Here is a 19,492-nt window from a genome sequence, read left to right on the forward strand (position 1 = left end):
TCAAACTATCAGAATTTCAACTGGGCTAAATACTTCCCTACTCCGAAAAATGACCTCTCGTAATTCACTCTAGGCTCGTCGTTCTGTCTAACAATCACTACTACTTTAGCAATTACAGTACAACACTAGCTGTCCATAAGTATTTACTAGAGTACTTTAGTTGTCTAAAATACTTCTATAAACTTACTTATCTTAATAACAGCAAGTTCGACTTAACCAGTAATCAACCAGTATTTCATTTTTACCAAAAAATATATCCCTATAGCTGATTAAGTTAACCCAACCATTAAAATGCGTCATCGCAATCTAATGTGCATGTCACTCATGAATTTACCAAGATTTTGATGAAAACATGTATCAATAAAACATAAAATTGGTTTAATAGCTCTAGTAATCTTATTCTATATCTACTTCATCAGAGACTCTATCACCTTCTGTACCACAATCAAATCCAAGTTTCGCAATGCTCCTGACTGTGCAAGAATTTCAAGAGCTTCAATCCTTAAATCAGGTTGTCTCTGAACCATCTGGTTCATCTGGTAATCTCTGTACCTATCTGGTGGACCTCTCTGTCCCTCTCCAACTATAGTTCCAGCTGGTTCATCTTCAACTACCTTTGGTCTTGTATCCTCATTCGTCTGAGAGGGCTGTTCCCTTCCATTACCAACACCAGCTCTTTGCTCAGCTCTATGCTCTAAATGTTGGTCAACAATATCATCTCTATCTCTTCTATCCTCTATTTCAATTTCCCTTGCACCGGTACCTGTTTTAACTTCACTTGTTCCTCTGGGATTGTATGCGTCGCCACTTAGGTGTTTCATGTTTACACACTCATATCCCTCTTCACAATCACTGTCTGTTTCATCTGCGACGTCGCTTTTATTCTTATCTCTATCTTCAACTTTACCCTTAGCATCTTCTGCTTCATTTCTACCTTCTGTTGAGGTCTGGTTTTCCTGTACTTCAACTAATTTCCAACCTTGATTTTATACTTCATCATCAGTCTCATCCTGGCAATTAACCGGTTGTAAATGCTTTCTGTGGAGTGTCCTTATTATCCCTGTGCTTCTATTCTTGACCCTGAACACTGGTATTTCACTTCTCGGTAGGCTTACTACTTCATACACTTCCTCTTCAAATCTATCATATATTTTGTGTTTTCCGTCAAACGCCAACTTCATAACCAAGACTCTGTCTCCTACTTCTATCCTAGTAGCCTTGACCTTCTTGTCATATCCCGCGTTCTGCTTGACTTTGGACTTCCTGGTCTGTTCTTCTACTATCTCTTGTGTCTTCTTCATCCTTTCCCTTATATCTTCTATGTAATCTCTAGCGGCTGGATTCTTAATGTTATCTCTTGGCTGTATATCAAACACTCTACCTGGTAGATTTGGTTTCCGTCCAAACATGAGTTCATACGGTGTTATCTTCGTCGTTTCACGAGGAGTACAATTATAAGCAAACACGAATGGTGCTACGTATGTCTTCAAGTCCTGCTTTTGTTTTGGCTCTTATGTCCCTAACATATCAAAGAGAGTCCTATTCATTCTTTCTGTTTGCCCATTTCCCATCGGATGATATGGGGTTGTCCTCGACTTTTTATGTTTGTTAATTGGCATAACTCTTGTATCATCTCAGACTCGAAATTCGCGCCTTGATCAGAATGTAAGATGGATGGTACACCGTAATGTACTATGAAGTTGTTGAAAAGGGCTTATGTGGTAGTTTTAGCTGTTTGGTTTCTTGTAGGTATTAGCTTGTGCTAATTTGGTGAAATGGTCAGTTATTACTAAAATGTTCGAAATGTTGCCTTTGCATGGTTCAAATGTAAGATAATCTATGCATAATCTTTCCAATGGTTAGGTCGATGTGATTGTAACTAACGGGGCTCTAGTGTTGGTTGGGCTCTTTCTCCGAAGACATCTGTTGCAATTGTTGATCCAGCTATCAACACCTTGTGCTATAGAACCAATAGAACCTCTCCTTTAGTAGTGACATCGTCCTGTCCTTTCCGGGATGTCCTACATCTGTATGCCTCCTTGCAATATTTCTTCCCTATAGCACGGTGGTACTATCAGCTGGTCATAACGTCTACCTCCTTCACCAAAACGTTTGTTCATCACACCCCTCTATATGATCAGATTCTTGTAATGTCTTATCATTAGTATATCTCTAGTCTCTTCCACATATTCTCTTGGGTAATCTCTGGTCTATGGTCGCTCTTCTCCGTTTCTCAATCATTGGATTATGTCTCTGTCTTCTTATTACTTCTCTCAATTCCTTCTGCGCTAGAGTCTGTTCTGGTTCTTCTAAAGTCACTACTAAGTTGATTTTCATGGTTGGTATAGTCTGTATCGTTACTGTCTCGTTTGTGCTATTACATATGGCCTTAACTATATCGTCATCTAGTGTCTTCTCTTCATTGTCCCTTTCTGGATATCTACTTAAGCTGTCAGCATCTGCGTTCTTCAATCCTGCCCCTTTAATGTATGGTAAAGTTGTAAGTCCCTAATGCCGTTGCCCATCTGTGGCCTGTTGAATCTAGTTTGGCTGTCGTGAGAATATACGTCAGATGATTATTGTCCGTGTATACTTCAAACCTCTTCATTTTCAAATAATCTGAAAACTTCTCTGTGATTGCCCATTTTAATGCCAAATATTCAAGTTTATGGGCAGGGTAGTTGCGTTCGCTTTTGGATAATGATCTGCTGGCAAAGGCTATCACGCGCTTCTGTTCGCCCTGTGTCTGGTATAGTTCTGCTCCCTGTGCTCTAGTATTTGCATCAGTGTGTATTTCGAATGGTTTGGTAAAATCCGGATATGCTAAGAATGGTGGGCTAGATAGTAGTTTCTTAAGGTCTTCAAATATATTCTGTTCTTTCTCTGTCCATATCCAGTCTTTGGTTGGCTTCTTGTGTTTTCCCTTCTTTGTCGGTGTTCCAGGAAGTTAGTCTGATAATGGTCCTGTGACCTTTGAAAAGTTCTTTATGAACCTGCGGTAATATCCCGCGAACGCTAAGATTGACCTGAGCTCGTCGCTGTTCTTAGGAGTCGGCCAGTTCTTCACCTTTTCGATCTTTGCTTGATCAGTTTCAACCCCTTCTCCACTCACTACATGGCCTAGAAAATGGACTTTTTTTGTATAAAGAAGCATTTTTCAGGTGATAACTTTAAATTACATTCATGGAGTCTTGTTAATACTTGGTTGATTCTGTCTAGATGTTCTTCGAAATAATTGGAGAAAATAATAAGATCATCAAGGTAAATGACGCAGATGTTCATATTAAATGGTCCTAAACCGCCATCAGTCTGTGATAGGCAGCAGGTGAATTTGATCAACCAAATGGCATTTTCACTTATTCAAAGAATTCAAGGGGTCCTACTGTGAATGCGGTCCTTTTGTGGGTATCTTCAACTTTGACTTTGATGATATCCTGCCTTCATGTCGATTGTTGTAAAAAACTTGCTTCCGTGTAATACATCAAATACTTCTTCAATACGGGGTAGCGCATAAGCATCTTTTATACTTCTGTTGTTTAACAGTCGAAAGTCCACACATATTCCATTCTGAGTTTACCATTCTTATTCCTAACTATTACTACGTTTAAGGCCCAAAGTGATCTAGATTTTCTAATAATTCCGGCTAAAAGTAACTGTTCAAGGTGGTTTCTAACTTCGTCAATCATTTGTGGAGGTATTCTGCGATGTGGTTGTTTGAAGGGTGCTTGATATTCAGGTAGAAGGTCGATCCGGTGTCTTATCATATCGCAATGTCCAATGTCTCAATCGGATGTTGAACGTATGGCCTTATGTTGCTTTAATAAATCATCTTTCTTGCTTCTCTCATCTGGTGTCAACTTGCTGTCTTCATCTACATGGACTTGATTCAACACATCTGTCTTGTCCTCTGTAATTCTGTTGAATACCTCTTCATCCACTCTTACAGGTGGTAGTTCACAGAGAATAGCTTTTGGATTGATAACTACTGTATTGGTGGAAAGGTTTGATAAGTTAACAGTGACATTCTTACTTTTTACGTATTCATATGTTACTACTCCTGGTGTAATGTCAACATAAGAAGGTAAAGTACTCTCTGTGGTTTCTTGGATAATAGCTGTTGTAGCATGATTCACTGCCTTGTCAATGTATCCCATAACATGTATGTTTTCAATTGGTCTCAATCCTCTCCCCTACTGCACCCCTGTTAATGGCAAGGTTGTCCTTTTCCTTCTTCAGCTCCCTCTCTCTAATAACCATACACCTAAAAGATAAGTACCAGGGTACATATAAACCTGCTCTTTGTAGAAATTGCTCTCCATGCCTTTGTTGACAACCATCTAGTAGTACTTGTAGAATATTTGTTCCAATTATGAGTGGTGTTTTCTTAGAATAGATTGTGTCTCCACTTACTAAAAACATACATCTTACAACCTCTGAACCTGGTAATCCATTTTGTACTTTCAAATATATCTCCATATAACCTTCATATGGTAATGTATTCCCATCAGCACACTGTATTCTTAAAATCTGATCAAGAGGTTTTATTTCAGTATATGCAAAGTTTTTTTCATAGAATGATTTGGCCATCACACTTACACAACTTCCAGTGTCCAATAATGCATTTGCCTCAACATTTCTAAAATAACCTTTACCTCATTTGTTTCACCAACCAAACTCAGGCTCTTTCCTTTTCATTTTATCTGAGTTTGTCATGGGGGCACCCATGTATCTGGTGTTGGGGCAAAGTATTACTATATTTCCATTTTGTTGGCAATTATAGCATGTAGCCATGAAATTATTAATAGCTATTTGGCTTCTTGGTTTGTAGTTATATCTTCTGTTTTCATAATGGCCCCTATATCGCCTGTGTTTTCTACTTGGTATGTACCACCTTCTAGGCTCTTCCCTCGATTGCTCCTTTTCTAAAGTTTTAATTCTTTCTTGTAAAATATACAGCTTACTTTGTAGATTATTCAGAGATTCATCATCTTTATCACTTTCAATATCCACACCAGCTCCACAATAAGCATCTTATGACAATTATGTGCATCTTCTTCAACTTCCTGCTTAAAATCTTGTTCTATTCTTCTAAGTTCAAAGATGAATTCTTCATACACCTTCACTGTGTCAAACTTATACCTTGCCCTTGATCTTATCTCTCTCATCAATCCAGCATACAATACATTTTGTAACATTTCTGTATCTGAAGACTTTAAACCTTCTAACTGCACTGCCTTTGTCAACAATACCTCAACCCACCTTGAGTAACTGTTAATACTTTCATCAGTATCTTGGCTTAATGAGTAAAACTGTCTTAAAATTTCTTTCCTTGACTCTACACTTCAAAAACTACAATCAACTGTGTTCAAAATCTGTCCCAGTGTAGCTTCCGTTCCAAGCCTTCTTGCAGCACCATGTGCAGATCTCTTCAAAGCTTTTTAAACACCTAATTTTACCACATCTTCACTAAATTCATTACTATTCAACAATATCTCCACCTCAAATTTAAATGTGTCCCAGCACACTTCATCTCGTTCACTATTCCCATAAAATTTTGAAATTCGTGGTTCTGATATCAAGTTCTCATTTATTTCTGTTCACTTCAATACATAATCACTATCTTTAGATCACACACATATTACACAAATATTTTCTGAACGCTAGTCACTAGTATTCATATAATTCCACAAAATTATATGTCCCGTGTAGCACAATTCCCCTATTCAATATTTCTCATCACTTTGTGCAATAACATATAGTATATTACATCATTTGCTTAAAGGTAATACACAATTGTACAATGTCTGCGACAAAACAACTTGTCTCATTATAGTCTAAATTATCACCCAAATTACATGTGTTGAGAAACTAATACAGCATGTAAAACATCATCTGTATCTAAGTCATCTCTTAAAATCAATGCTTATTCATTCAGTCATTATCTATGCACCAGACTTCATCATCAATAAGTTACCAAATAACGCAAAATCTTAATCACATTGTAGCAATAAAAAGTTTCTCGTAATTTCTCTACCAAGATGTGTCTTTGGTCATTCAGATAAAATCTAAAACATCAATTAGTGTATGTTCATTTAATAAATAAAACACATGGGTAATGTTATATTATTAAACAACAAATCTAAGTGTCAATAAATTACTTAGAGATTAATATATGGCCACGCGGGGCCAATGAGTGATAATAGCCCCGGCATGTTGATAATGGCCCGAGGGCTTTAGCCCGAGGGCCATTATCGATATGCCGGGGCTATTATCACTCATTGGCCCCGCGCGGCCATATATTGAACTGTTTAATACACATGTTTTGACTCAAGTATTCAGTAGTCTGTCGATATGCCGATACTGAAAAAGCAAATTGAAATAAAATACATGTAGCACACATTTATTTCACGGGAAGTGAAGATAAAAGAACATTTTTCAACCCAAAAACATGTGAAATAAAAACAATATAATAATAGCAGTGGATGAATGGAATAAAACATGTATGCATAATAACTTTGTTCACTCATTCCAGTGCCTACAACTTAAGGAGCCAGTACCAGTTATGCATGCATACTGTATGGTTCCTAATTTCTCAAATTAATGCTGATAGGCCCATAAAAGGTGCAGCCATTAAACAGTGACTGAGTGTCCTTCATAATTTTTTGCAGGGTCAGTGTTCCACCTGGGCTTTGTTTAATGGGAAGGTCTAAAACTTGTTCAGCTTCATCATGTGTTGGTTTTCTTACAGGAATCTCTTCATATGTTTGGATGGAGGATAGCGCTTGCTCAATTTCCTGGGATGCTGCTACAAGTTCCTGATTGTCATCATCATCAAATTCCTCCATGTTAGTAACTGGTTCTGGTTCTGGATTTGTCACTGGTTCTTTTCTCTTACACATGTGAAGAATATTGGACATGTTTTGCTGCTTTTCTATATTGTTTGTATGGTAATAATTTAGAGACATCAGATTTTTGTGACCAGTCGGCTGTGCCACCTCAGTGGGGAAACAACCGGCATCCAGCAAATTTGTAATGCATGTTTTTATTGCAGAGTGATTAACATGCCTAGCCTGAAATCCAGCCTGCTCACTCATTGTTTTGGCCAGTTGTCCCAATTTATTTTTTCCCAGGTTTTGGTTGATGAACCAGAGATCATTTGATTCTGTTCCCTTTCCAAAATTTGGATTCAGGGCTACATCAAACCTTGTTTCTGGGGCGGACATCTGAGGTGGTCTCTTTTCCTTGTAAAGCTGATATAACCTTACAGGGCAGTTTGGGTCTCCTGCAAATAATTTTAAAACACAATTAGAGTACTCAATCACATATTTATTTCTTTTTTACAAAATCAACATTTGAATTCTTATTTTAAATGGATTTTAGTTTAAAAAGTTTTGCTAATAACTGCAATAAATGCACATCATCTGTTAACAATAGAAAAAATAACCTTTTTGTAACAATGCTATTTTTACTTGGTTACCTGGCTGTTCAAAGAGCTTAGGTACATATTGCCTGTGGTCACCAGCAACTCCGTTTCTTGTTTTTGTCGCCCTCTCCGTGAAGGCCAAGTAACTCACACCATCGGAGGTCTGGCTTAATTCCAAGTCCCCCCACAACATGGAGAGGCTGTAATTAATTCGAAATTTATACCATTTGAAACAATTACACAGTTAAAATGTGCTTGATTATTATGTTGTATAATGTTCTCTACTGTTTAACAATGTACTGCACTGTAAACTCACTCTAAATGCATATAGATTTCTTTTTTCTACCTTAATATAGTAATGAATGTTTATAAAATATATATTAGGTTAAAGAAATATAAAATAACAGACATAAAATCCATGAATTTCGTCATACAATAATAATTACCCATTATTCATTATTACCACGCAATACATATTATAAAGGTAGGCTTTTTTGAATACCGGGGACCGGCTTATATCGTTCTCTTTATGCTTTAGTTGTCTCCCTTGTCTTTGTTGCTTAGTGATATGTAAACAATCAATTAACTGCCAAACTTACCGGCTCCAAGAAGTTTCTTTTCGTAGAGTTGTTGAATCTCTGAGGAAGAGAAGGGATCGGCTCTCTGTGTTTTGTTGCCAAGTCCCTTTTCTTTCAAGTCCACGCATTTCGCTTTTAGCGTGTCCCGTGTGAGTTTGAACTCTTTTCCGCCCATGACATCGCCTTCGTACTCTGCAAAACGAGTTGATTATGATTAAAATAATCAAAGTCTGTGCATAAAGTTATAGGCAACTATAAAATATATAACTATTAAGGTGTTTATATATTAACTTTAGTTGTTTTAGATAATAATAACAAACAGAAATACGCCTACCATTCTCGGACAGGTGTCTCTTTACACTTGACAAGATGCCACGCAGTGTAGATGGCTCGAAGTTGGTTGCAGCGGGGCCATTCGCCTCTGCCGAAAGCTTGGTCTTCTTGACACTGAGCAGAAATCTGGATAGAAGAATATCTAGCTCCTTTGGTGGAATGTCTTTGATCTGCCGGGTCTCGCCGTCATCATTCAGCCAATCGTTCACCTTTTTCATGTCACTCCTAGTTTTTGTTACCGTAGCCTTGTTTTTCTTTGCTTCAATGAATTGCCGGGCATGTGCCTCAGTGAAATGTTCATTTTTTTCGATGGCAGAATCCAGTTGAAGTAGCCTGTTGGCTAAATTTTCGAGCGTACGTTCACCCATGTCTACTCCGTCAGCCATCTTCAACAACGTGAAATTGCGTTACGTTGCACGTGCGGACAATCGCAGGGTCATCATCGGTCACGTGACTGATAATAGCCCCGGGGCTATTATCAATTTTGATGATTATGATCCCGCCACGCCGATAATGACTATTCTGACAACGTTAAAATGTTACTATATATAGTAACATGTGTATTAAAGTAGAATAATTGCAAATTGTCTAAGTACAAACAATTATTTGCAAAACTATCAATGCAAACTAAATATTTTCTATTGCGAGTGTCTCCTTTCACAATACACAGTTCAATTCAAGGTAACTTTTCACTAGGCACTGGACAAAAAATAGTCACCAAAATCAATAATCAATATTCAGCTGTTATAATCATTCTTTATGTACACAATTATCAACTGCATACAATGACACAATTCTAAGTTTCAAATTCCTTAAGTTTCCTTATGTTAATTAAATACAAATATTAAACATTTCTAAAATACAAAACAAGTGTGCAGTATAATAAATATCTGACCAGTTAAATATATTTGAAATAATGACATAGGCGAACTAATCAGATTATGAATAATCCCATTTGTTATCAAATAAGAATACAGAGATTGTTCACAACAATTTAATTATTCTCAGCTCTTTTCCAGAGTCATTCTAAGTTTAATTAATTCAATGTATGAATCAATAAATTATTTTCCCAATAAGTACTAAACATCTAAGTCAAACAAATATACTAAGTAGCTGTATTCATCTAAATAATCTAAGCTAATTATTTTCTACAAGTACATTTATCTAAACAAATCACTACTAACTGTACATGTGTATTTATTTCAGAATCTCTTCATAGTAAAATAATTACCTGTTTAATGTAGTGCAAGGGTCATGACCTTTTCAAATAAGGTTACTTTACTAAATAATCGCCTGACACGTCACAAGACCTTTAGCTTCTAATTTAAGAACCAATGAAAGTCAACTTGTACTATTTAGTATGCAAACGTCACTAAAGTGGGAATAGCTAACACAGCTGTCAAAAAGCACTTACTTCGAATGTCAGAAGCTATTCTCTAGCTTATTCAATGACAACTGACCAAAATTTACAAATGATCTCACCAAAACTCGTCTAAATACAAGACAAATACAATTGAGGCTTGAAAATAAAATGTCTGGGGTAATCTTGCCAAATATAATCAATGCACAACTAGGTCTATATGAGGGCAAAATAAGGCGATGTGTTGGAATGCAAACACAAACAAACTTAGCTGATAAGAAATAACTATCAGAGTGGTTGCAATGTAGCGGAAAATAGTCAGTATATATTGTTAAATGTTTACCACTGCTAAAATGATTTAGTTACTTAGTAAATTAATGTCCTTTACCACTATTAAAGTACATGCAAATTGAAAATACTCTTACTTTCGGTTTCACACTACAATATCTCACCAAAAATGTACATCGTGATCAATATTATCTTTTTAATCAAAAACTGCAGTTATCTTTGTGAAAATACACTATAAAATCAGGAAATACTAAGAATAAATAGAGATATACTGAAATAACTGTAATTTCTGAAAATTTACAATGCAATATTTATTTTACTCACATAATCTTGAAAACCTTAATCATTACTGCCACGAGACACAAATATATAACTCCTAATTCACAAATAATGTCCACTGCTACACATTTTCTGTCCTTGATGATTGAAAAATACGTCTCCTGAAGATCACAATACATGTCATATCTCCCTGCGGCCTGAAATGCGTCCCAGCGTTTCAAAGAATGTTCCCGAAAGATGGCACATCCTCATATGGTGATATCGAAAGTCCAAACAATCCAATCCAATACATATGGCTAAACGTTTAAATCCATCAACTTTGGTTATGGCAGTTGATAACTGCTACAAATGTGAATCAGTCGAATGTCCAACAAATACACTTTTTTCAAACTAGGTGTTTAATATGGTCCACATATATCAATATTTCCACTGTCTGTCCATTCTTTTAATATAAATTTCTGTTTTCACATTGTCTTCTGCATTCATTTAATATTTATGCTCTAAAAGGCACAAAACACGTTGGGCGCCATTATTACCAGTCTAAACTTTCCAAGCTTATCAGATAGTTCTTATAGGAATGTTAGAAAGGCACGGGTTCTTAGTCTTTATTGCACCGTTTCAGTTATTCATAAACATGTAGATTCCAATAAACGTAATCCATATAATATAAGAGAGAGCACGTTCTGAAAATAGAAAAGAGAAACAATACTTATTGCAATACATATATAACTTTTCTTGTAATATAAACATAAGGTACATAGTAAACAAAGAATATATGTGTTACTTAAATATGATATTACACATAGTACGTGAACTATGGTATAGTATAAAAATCTTCCTTGTCAAACAAGTCTACACTGCTTAAAAGTGACTATTGTGACATAAATCAACTTCATTTTGCCTGATATTGCTAATTCAACATCCTAATTAATTGTTTGATGTTTTGATTTTGTTAAGGGGATAACTGAGAAATTAAGAAATTGCTGTTTTTCATCACAGTTATAGATCAATATGCAATATTAACTGTCATGATGTTTGGCAATAGATATTAACATTCACACGAATTGATATTTCAGCCATTTTAGCCCCCCCCCCCAACCCCTACATTAACTACCCAACCCACTGGCAAAATAGACAAAAGAACACCATTGGTGACGAAAAAACGATGTAATTATGACATTTATTGGGTGATATTATATAAGGTTTTTGTATGACCTCGTTATATCATCAGTGGTGATGATGATGATGATTGATGAATGATGATGATAATGAATGATTGATGGATTGATTGATTGGTTGGTTGGTTGGTTGGTTGGTTGGTTGATTGATTGATTGATTGATTGATTGATTGATTGATTGATTGATTGATGATGATGATGATGACATTTTTATGAGAATTACATGAACTATTAGTATATAGTAAATATACTCTGTAATTAATTATATCTCCTACCCGGTAGTTAACATTATACAACAGACAAATTAGGGATCACACTTATTCTGGACACATGCTCTCAATACATAGAGAAGCGAGGATAACTGTGAGTGCGCGTTTGAGAATTAAAAATCATTGACGGATTTACTATGGTACATTTTTTTCGATAAAAATCAACATGTATAAAAAATGGTGAACTGCAAAAATCATTTTGTTACCAAGAATATATTTATGTGAAAAAATGAGTCTATTGACAAATCAAATCCAGTCTTGATTACTGTCAGGTAGCAATAACAACGTAAAAAATTAATTTCATGCAGTATAGTAGAGTGATATATATTTTAAAGGGTACGTCATTACAAACTCAAATATGCACATTTTTTTTTAAGTCCTTAAATTTTTGACAGAATTATTGCCCTTTTAATTTTACATTTTTATCATTTTTTCTGCCAAAATAGGTCAAATTCAAAACTTCGGAATTTAAATGGAATAAATAATGTAAAACAACACATTTTGTTTATTTTCTATAAATTTAATACACATTCCTAAATATCAGAGCTTACACCATGTTTTAAGCAATTTATTTCACGTTAAAAAATGATGAAAAAATGTCTATTTTTAAGAAATTTTAAAAATGCCGTATATTTTGAAGAATGAGCTAGCAATAAGGTAAAAGTCAAAGAACATTTACATTCTTCCTTCACTGCTTGACTGTTGCATTATACAATTAATAGTATTATAAATATGAAGATGAGAGGCAAACAAAAAATTAGTTGCCATGGTAACCATTCAATAAAAATACAAAAAATGCTAGGAAACATCGCTTTTTGTTAAAAAGGAGAATTATATATATATTGCATTGATTTGCCTTACAATTGCAAAAAAGGTGAGCATTAACCCATCAAGCAATTCTAAATAATTTAATATAAGTATGAGATTGCCAGCAATTTTCAAGGTTAAATTATAAATGTAATTGTATACAAAGTATGACCAAATGAATAAAAAATAACAGAAATATTTCATTGACTGAAACGGACATGCTAAAAAAGTATCTAATTGAAAATACTTAGGCTTTTAGACAACAATTACAATTTCCTAGGAAAACTAGACTCTAGTTACCATGGCAACTGTTTAAAGTGACACACTTTTTCAATATCAATGCATACACATGTATAACAAACCTATACTTTGACTGTTAACCCTTTCACTACTTACTTAATAATAATTCATTTATGGAAAATATTTAGTACTGATATCAAGATTGTAACCGTGTATTTAATAGCTGAAAACGCAAAAATATTAAATGATTGGTGAATGCTTAAAGATTTACTGTGATCTACTATGACATTCTTAAATAGAAGAAATACTGTGTTTTATGCACAGTAAAAATATGTATCCTTCATTAGAACCATTGTTTTTGACATTTATTTTTAATCCTTTTGGAATAATAAAACAATAGTATTAATTGTGGTAAATCTTATGTGGGAGTAAGAGTGCATCTTTAAAAGAACTAACTTTTTTTAAATTGACATGGAAACTATAAACACGAATAATACCACTTACTGTTTAGAAACAATAAATGACAATATTACTGTTCCAAACCAAATTTAAAATACTTTTGTGGTTAATTATTGGAATCAAAATGAGCATAGATTTGGAATCAAAATGCCCATGCATGTATTTGTAACCATGTATAACATGTGAAGTTTTACACATAAAAAGACAACATTTTATATGGAAACATTTTCACTCTATAATCACTCAAAAATGAAGGAACTGTTCATGCTATACCAGGGTATTTGAAAGTGCAGATACTTCTTATTGCAAGAAAATTAATCCTCTTTGCACTGCACTGTAATCTAGGATATTGCAGGAATTGAGAGAGAATCTGTGAGACACTTCATGGTATACTGTTGCATGATAGAACCACTGTCAAATACTGACAAATACTGTCAAATTAAAGCTGATTTTTTCTCAGAAACCATCATGAGCCTGAAAATATAACAAAGGAATGTGTTGATTGCAATACACATGTACACAAAAGAAACTACATGCATTCAGTTTATATGGCAACATACATAATTATACAGATGTATACATACAGTGTAAAAAGGTTTTATCACAATTAATTAAGTGAATACATTATATTACCAGATATTATCTTAATAAAGTTGACATACATACAGAGAGAAATAAGGATTTTCTAATTTAAAACTTCATACTGTTCAACATTTTTGTCCACTTTTTGTACATAGCAAACTACTTTTTCTTTATAATAATTTATTTTTCCTTTCCAAATTATTCCTCAAAAGGTCAACATTATATTTTTAATAGAGCAAAAAAATACAATTTGACAAAAAGTACATACAATTAGGTTACTGAATCTGCATCAGTCAGGTGAGGGTAAAACTGAAAGTAAAAAGAAACATATTAAAGATAGTTATGTATTATTCAGAGAGGGACAACAATGTATATATAACAAATTATATGTAATGAAGTTTGATGTCTATACATAGTTTGGTATTTATCAGAATCAATTTAAGAATCAATTCAACTTCACAGCTTAGAAAAATGTCAAAAGCATTTATTTTACAAATAATAAAATGTGTCATCATACAAAATGTCACAGTTTATAAAGAGTTCTCAATAACTTACAATAAGGTATAATTCCAAAGAAAATTAAGCAAATGGCATGTTCATGAGATATTCTCTGGTATATATGCATCATAGTTCTAAGTTACCTCAGTTCTGCAATCCTTTCCATCATTCTGAGTGGCTGAATTTGAGTGGCATGAATGTATTCTATGGCTTTATACCTCACTGAAAGGAAGAAAAGATTAAATAAAAAAGGGAAAAAAGACCAATAAATGACAGAACGGACTATCCAGGAATTGGCAGACTTACTAATGTGTAAAAATACTCACAATATTTAGTCAAAAAGTAAGAACAGCCATTTATGGAAAGTGAAGTTTAAAATCATTTTAAATGAATAATCACAACATTGAGTTGAAAATTAATGACAGCAATTGAAATCCTATCATAACAGGTGTTCCAATAAATTTGAAGACTTAAAATGTTTGAAAAGTTGAATAATTTTTACAGAGAGTGATTTTATAATCCAAGAAACTATACAGAACATAAAAACAATCCTGAAATGTTCACCTTAAAACATTGATATGTTGAAATTTGAAACTTTCCCATCATTATATAAGTATAAGTTACTTAGTGAGTATGTATGATCTATAAACAATTAAAATTGGTAGGCATCCAATTCACTGTTTAGAATATTAAAAAAAATGCTTACTTTCTTAGTTTCAATTGTGAAATGCCTATACAGTACTGTATATAAGCCAGCCTGCATTTTTGTTATTAACAAATAAAACACTTAATGGAAACTTGGCATTGTAATTTGATTAAATAATTTTTGGTTGTCGAGCTCCTTTAAGTTATTAAATATGAATTTGTCGGGCAATGCCATTGGCAGATACATGCGCATAAACAATAACAAACTTTAGCTTGACAGATTTTTAATTAATAATTTAGAATGGCTTTAATAAAAAATAACCGCAAATTCTCCATTAGTTTATTTTCTTGTTTTAAAATCGAAAGTGACCAGATCCCTAAAGAACCCGGTCTGTTGATTTCATTAAAACAGATCACACTTTCCAAATAAAAACAATTCCAAAAGTCTTATTTATTTAATAATTATAAAACATTTGACCAATTGTCTTGCAAAAGAATTGGCAACCTCTAATAAATAAAGGTTATTTTCGTATTTTAGTCATACCGCATTTAAAGTAAACAAAAATTACTTCCTGGTTAATTCGGATACTCTCGGCTTTTAAGGTTGCATGCCTTATGAGTCATCAAATTGTTTTTGTTTTTGGCCACTCTCAGAAACGATGTGTTTATAAATAGCCCTTGCGGGAAAATGCGGATTACTGAATGAAATGGATAGTATCATTGTGTAGATAAATGAATCAATTTTCAGAAAATCGATGATGCATTGTTGTTCTCTTTCGATTTGGACCTGTAATTTAGCAGGTTTTATCCCTTGTTTTGTTTTTTGTCAAAATCAAAGCAGAAAAAGTACATAATAATTCATAAAAATCATACTCACCGATGCAGGAGACGTCAATGTATCCTTGTTAAGTCATTGACAATCAAAACAATTCTTCAAATATCCGAAATCGGAAGTATAAAATGTCAGTCAAAACGTCCCGATCCCGGCAGAAAAACGACATATTACAAAAAATGCGTGTGAAACTTTTTGCTCGTTTTATTTTGTTTCACATAATTAGATAAAACCCGTACTACAGTTGATAGATAATTTATTTATGATTATTTTGGTACCATTTTCGGTAGTAAGTATAAATGTTTGCAGGAGTAATATCCATTGGAGTGAGGAGTGGTATTAGCATTGTGCAGAAGAGTACTTGAGTAATCGCGAGTCAAAGCAAAATATACGACGCAAATACTCGTTAATGCTGAAATCGCTGGAACGCGATTCAAGTGCAAAATTTAATAAAAGAATAAAACAAAATGATTCAATTCCAGCAAATATTGTGATTGTTTAAAATAAAACATAATGCATTGTTTATCCGAAATGTGCGAAATACGTCACACTGATGCAAGTGGAATTCATACAGAGCTAGCATTAAATTCAGTGTGCAGTGTTCACTGCAATAAATAATCAAAGTGCTGAAAGCACTGATGGACTAGGGCTTCATTTAGGGGAATGTTGACAACCATGTTCTAAGCATTGAAAAAATCGGCTCACATCACAAGGGGTCACTGTTTAATGGGCAAACCAAAACTTTTGACTTAAATTGCTTGCAAGCTGCAAAGGAAATTTGAAAATCTCGTTAAGTGTGTGTAGAGTGAGGGGGGCGAGGTGTGTGGCTAAAGCGTTAAATCAAATAAAGTCATAGTTCTTTTGAATTTCTCAAAGTCGTTTAATCAGACTTGTACAAATTAATTTACGTGTTTGGCGTATGTTCACCAAAGTACACATACTTCTTTAATTTGATCAAATCTTTTATATCAAAGGTCTGTTATTTGCAGTTTCAGAGAAGATTTTCAATGATGTAATTATATACTATATAGAAAACCTGTCACCTCTTTTTCAGGGGAGCTTTAAACCACAGGGCCATACTTTGAAAACTCTTTGTAAAAGACATCTACATTGTACACGTATGTCAGACTGCATGCACAATGCTATTAGGAAGTAGTTTTTATTTGAAAAGTGAAGAATTATTTTCTCCCTCTTAATTAGTGCTTGATATTCAATTAATATAAAATGGTACCATGATAACTTAGTGCTGTTGATAAATATTAGGCACTGCCTTCTGTCTCATGCTATTCTTATTACTGCTGCAGACTTTTGTACAAAGCAAGTTGAGTAGACTAAGATGAGATGAATATCGTTTATCAAGTATGAAATATTAAAATGTCTTTTAAATACATTGACCATCAAATTTCATAACATAGTGTCAGCAGTTCATCACACTGCTTGTGAGAATGGAATACCAAACATAATCATATTCTTTATTATATACCCATCATCAATCCACATGCAATACATATCACAAAATACTTTAACCCATATTCCGCTCCAGTGCAATACGGCCATATACCACTCTTGTGACGTCACGTCATAACAAGTATGTTGCGCAATATTAAATTAACGTCATTAAACCAATGAGTGCATCCTTAAAATGCAATTTATTATGCAAAGATGTGGCTTCTAAGTGATTTAATCAGTAATGTATATAATAAAAGGATTATTAGTACTGCGGAATGTCATATTCAATTCTGGTAGTTTTTTGTAGATTTTGATTTTACTCGGCTTGTGCCTTGTGGAAACCGAATCTGCAAAAATCTACTTGAGTCGAATACAACCTTCTGGATCAAAAACGCAGTACTTATAACCCTATTATGTACAAAACCTGTTACCCCAATTTACAGAGCATCTTTAACCCACAGGGCCATTGTCACTTTGAACAATCATTGTATGCAGTACTTATAACCCTATTATGTACAAAACCTGTTACCCCATGGACAGAGCATCTTTAACCCACAGGGCCATTGTAACTTTGAACAATCATTGTAAAAGACAACTATATGTCAGACTACATACAAGATGCTAAGGAAGTAGTTTGGAAAAATGAGAATTATTTTCTCCGTCTTAATTTGTATGCTTAGATAACTCAATAAATGCAGCAGTTGACCATTCTTGTATTGTCCTCTGTCACGGTACTGATAGCTCCCTATCTCAATAGTTGCAAAAGGTTGTAGGTTCATGATTCCATGGTCCAATATGTCATACAGAAAGAAGATGTTGAATGTAGAATCAATAAGCTTTCTTTTCAGGCACTTCGAATTGAATAGTACTGTAACATTTGGAGTGCCTAGAATTTGTTGAATTCGTAGGCAACATGTATCAGGTGTTGCAGTACATTTGGCAAATACTTTTCACCCGTCCTTGTAAATCTAAAAAAGCTTTCATTTTGTAAAAGTAGTTCATATAACTATAATAAGGTTGCTAAATCAGAGTTTGAATAATTCTGAAAACTAAATGTGCCTTTAATTGCAGCAATTTGAACTCCAACTCATAATCAATTAAGCTGGTTAAGCAATACTGCAGTTCCTTGGTATGGTGATTGCTTTATTTACTTGAATAAACAAACATTTCTTGCGTTGGATAGTACAATGTATCTTTGATTTGGAGTGTAAAGTATAACTATAAATAAATCTATATTCTTAACTTTTAATATGTAATTAGACAATTAGTTAATTTTTCAACTGCGCACCAAAACCCTGAATCTGAATACACAAGCTAATGCATCAGTCAATTGTAACCATGCCCCCCCCCGGTCCCGCAATAGCGGGGACTTTAAATTACGGTCCAGCCAACCCAGCTAAATTCCCCGCCCTGTGGAGATAATCTGGTGGTTAAGTCCCCACCAAATGCACCCGCACCCAAGGGACATTCGGTTAAGCCCCATCCACACTGTATTTTCCGGGAAGACCCGGCACTGCGGGGCCTACTGAAAGGTAAAAACATGGCCCATTTCGACGGCTATCCCCGGTATACCCCCGGATGTGGGAGCAATTGACTGGTGCATAATGATCCTTGTGATCCAATCTCATGCCAAGACGATTTCTGTTCTAACATTGCCAGGTTAGTTATTCTTAAGCATAAAAAAGCCTGGACAGTATTTAAGAAAGACTGTTGTGAGGTTAAATCTTTATTACTTTACTATTCCACAACATTGGGTGATAATGGAACTTTTTTGAATATTTTGATTTTAATTTTGTTCCCTAAACGCCACAAGTCAACTGATTAATGCAAATTAACTCAATTCTATCTCCACAATGTTCGGCACTGCATTGTTAAATAAAACTCAAAAGTTACACTTGTAAATTATATAACCAAATACTTTTCCCTCAAATATTTCACAACTTTATATTGAAATCTCAATGCATCACCATACTGTATCTCTGACTGATTATTGATTTTCATTCTTGGCTAGAAAACAAAAAATGAGCACAAAGCGTCTTCAGAAAAAGAGCTTGTTAAGTATGCACCAGTCAATTGTAACCACGCCCCCCCCCCGCAGGGAACAGCACGAGGGGTGAAAGCGAAAAGGTTCTATCTGCTTCTTTATTTAATGTCACTTAGAACCTTTTCGCATTCACCCCTCGAACTGTCTGTCTGCAGGTACTTTGACTTTCGGTCCAGCCAGTCCCGGTAAAATCCCTGCCCTGCGGGGACGAACTGGTGGTAAAATCCC

General features: G+C 34.4%; 1 long non-coding RNA gene across 1 annotated transcript; it reads right to left on the reverse strand.

Moving 5' to 3' along the window:
• Positions 1-12,260: 12,260 nt before the first annotated feature.
• On the reverse strand, positions 12,261-15,900 carry LOC128236216 (uncharacterized). The gene is made up of 4 exons (XR_008261290.1): positions 15,817-15,900; positions 14,438-14,516; positions 14,065-14,105; positions 12,261-13,688 (listed from the first exon to the last, which is right to left on the reverse strand). It is a non-coding gene; the product is annotated as an uncharacterized LOC128236216 (long non-coding RNA).
• Positions 15,901-19,492: the final 3,592 nt, after the last annotated feature.

Source organism: Mya arenaria, chromosome 5 (assembly GCF_026914265.1).
Source record: "Mya arenaria isolate MELC-2E11 chromosome 5, ASM2691426v1".
Taxonomy (NCBI): Eukaryota; Metazoa; Mollusca; class Bivalvia; order Myida; family Myidae; genus Mya; species Mya arenaria.